Below are 2998 nucleotides of genomic sequence, written 5' to 3'. Positions count from 1 at the left end.
GAATGGGAGTAAGGAAGAGAGAAAGAAAATCAAAATCTAGTTTGAAACTAGCTCAACTATTTAAGTAGCATTTTGATATTGATAGAGTTGCCCTATTATGAGCTCACTGTTATAGACACACGGTACAGTATTTTATTTTGAAATTCTCTGAGGCAAAACAAGGTGGGTATTTTATTTGTTTGTTTATTTATTTATTTATTTATTTATTTATTTATTTATTATTTCTGTGCCGCCCAGTCCCGAAGGGACTGCCGCTCAGACACTATACTTTTCCGCCCACCCACCCACCCCAAAAATTAGAGGGAACACTGCTCCCGGGTCTATCTCCCTGCGGGAGAGCCAGTCTGCTTGTGTGTTGAGATCTCCGGAGATGTGATCCGCTGATAGGGATTGGAGTTGCCTCTCTGCCCAGAGACTCAGTTTGGGTCTCCTGCATTAGGGCTCTGGATCGTGTGCCTACCTGTTTGCAAATGTGGCTCTTGGTAGCCATGTTGTTGGTGAGGATCAGAACGTGTTGGTGATGGATGAGGTGTCCAAACTGTTTGAGAGCTAGGAAGGCTTCTCTCAGTTCCAGCCAGTTTATGGGGCGCCTGGCCTCTTCAGCCAACCAAGTACTGGATTAGTCACATGGATAATGTTTTGCATTATCGGTTTAGGTAAGAAGTATCGCTGAAATGATTACCCAACAGATCGTGGCTTGTCTAATGTTCCCTACTATGTTTTCCCAAAAATAAGACCCTGTCGTATATATATGGCACCGGACCAGATTATCTCAGGGACCGCTTTCTGCTGCACAAATCCCAGTGACCAGTTAGGTCCCACAGAGTGGATCTTCTCCGGGTCCTGTCAACTAAACAATGTCGCTTGGCGGGACCCAGGGGAAGAGCCTTCTCTGTGGCGGCCCCGGCCCTCTGGAACCAACTCCCCCCAGGGATTAGAATCACCCCCACCCTCCTTGCCTTAAAACCCACCTCTGCCGTCAGGCATGGGGGAATTGAGATCCTCTTTCCCCCTAGGCCTTTACAATTCTGTGCATGGTATGTATGTATGTATGTATGTATGTATGTATGTATGTATGTATGTATGTATGTATGTATGTATGTTTGGTTTTTATATTAATGGGTTTTTAATCGTTTTCAGTATTGAATTACTATTGTACACTTTATTGTTGCTGTTAGCCGCCCCGAGTCTCCGGAGAGAGGCGGCATACAAATCCAATAAAAAAATAAATAAATATATTTTAATCTTGAAATAAGCACTTGGCCTTACTGCTGTGCAATCAAAAACCCGATTGGGCTTATTATCAGGGGGATATCTTATTTTGGAGGAAACGGGGTAATTTTTAACACTCTGTTTGAGGTCTGGACAAAGTTAAGCAGGAATAGCAGTAGGTTTTGTGTTTGGTAATGTGATAGCAATGTGTCCAGGAAAAATAGGTCAGTGAATTCATTTACTGTTAAATTAAAAGAGGCTCCACACACTAAAACAAACTTGGAAACAGCTAACATTAAATCACCCATCCTCTCCCAATGCCTAAAGCTGGCTGAGATTTTATTATACTAATTTTATTCCTTTATGACTAATTTCAAAACGGATTACACATCAATCCCCTCTTCCCAAGACTAATTTCACAAGGGTTTCAACTGCGGTAGTTCTAGACCCTCGCAACTCACACCACCAGCCCAGCCCCAATCCTGCAAGAAGGATTTGGGATGGACTGTCCTGGATCCTTCTGGAATTGCCCCATGAAAATTTGGCAGAAAAATGTAAGTCTTTTGTGGTGTGTTTGTCCTTGAATTTTCAACAAGTATTGCTTCAAGTGGATTATTATATCTGCCAAGCTCCCAATGTATCTTTAATTAGAAGTCCAGATAAATTAGAAACATAGAAACATAGAAGACTGACGGCAGAAAAAGACCTCATGGTCCATCTAGTCTGCCCTTGTACTATTTCCTGTATTTTATCTTACAATGGATATATGTTTATCCCAGGCATGTTTAAATTCAGTTACTGTGGACTGACCAACCACGTCTGCTGGAAGTTTGTTCCAAGGATCTACTACTCTTTCAGTGAAATAATATTTTCTCACGTTGCTTTTGATCTTTCCCCCAACTAACTTCAGATTGTGCCCCCTTGTTCTTGTGTTCATTTCCTATTAAAAACACTTCCCTCCTGAACCTTATTTAACCCTTTAACATATTTAAATGTTTCGATCATGTCCCCCCTTTTCCTTCTGTCCTCCAGATTGAGTTCATTAAATCTTTCCTGATACGTTTTATGCTTAAGACCTTCCACCATTCTTGTAGCCCGTCTTTGGACCCGTTCAATTTTGTCAATATCTTTTTGTAGGTGAGGTCTCCAGAACTGAACACAGTATTCCAAATGTGGTCTCACCAGCGCTCTATATAAGGGGATCACAATCTCCCTCTCCCTGCTTGTTATACCTCTAGCTATGCAGCCAAGCATCCTACTTGCTTTTCCTACTGCCCGACCACACTGCTCACCCATTTTGAGACTGTCAGAAATCACTACCCCTAAATCCTTCTCTTCTGAAGTTTTTGCTAACACAGATTCCTTTTCCCCAAGTGCATTATTTTACATTTGGAAACATTAAACTGCAGTTTCCATTGCTTAGACCATTTATCTAGTAAAGCTAAATCATTTACCATATTACAGACCCCTCCAGGAATATCAACCCTATTGCACACTTTAGAGTCATCGGCAAATAGGCAAACCTTCCCTACCAAACCTTCCCCTATGTCACTCACAAACATATTAAAAAGAATAGGACCCAGAACAGACCCTTGTGGCACACCGCTTGTAACCTGTCTCTGCTCAGAATACTCGCCATTAACAATAACTCTCTGATGTCTACGCTTCAGCCAGCTTGAAATCCACTGAGCTATCCAGGGATTAAGTCCAATCTTCACTAATTTATCTATCAGCTCTTTATGTGGAACCGTATCAAAGGCTTTGTTGAAGTCCAGATAGGCAATAT

Source organism: Erythrolamprus reginae, chromosome 10, assembly GCF_031021105.1.
Source record: "Erythrolamprus reginae isolate rEryReg1 chromosome 10, rEryReg1.hap1, whole genome shotgun sequence".
Lineage (NCBI taxonomy): Eukaryota > Metazoa > Chordata > Lepidosauria > Squamata > Dipsadidae > Erythrolamprus > Erythrolamprus reginae.
Note: the sequence above shows the minus strand (reverse complement) of the source record.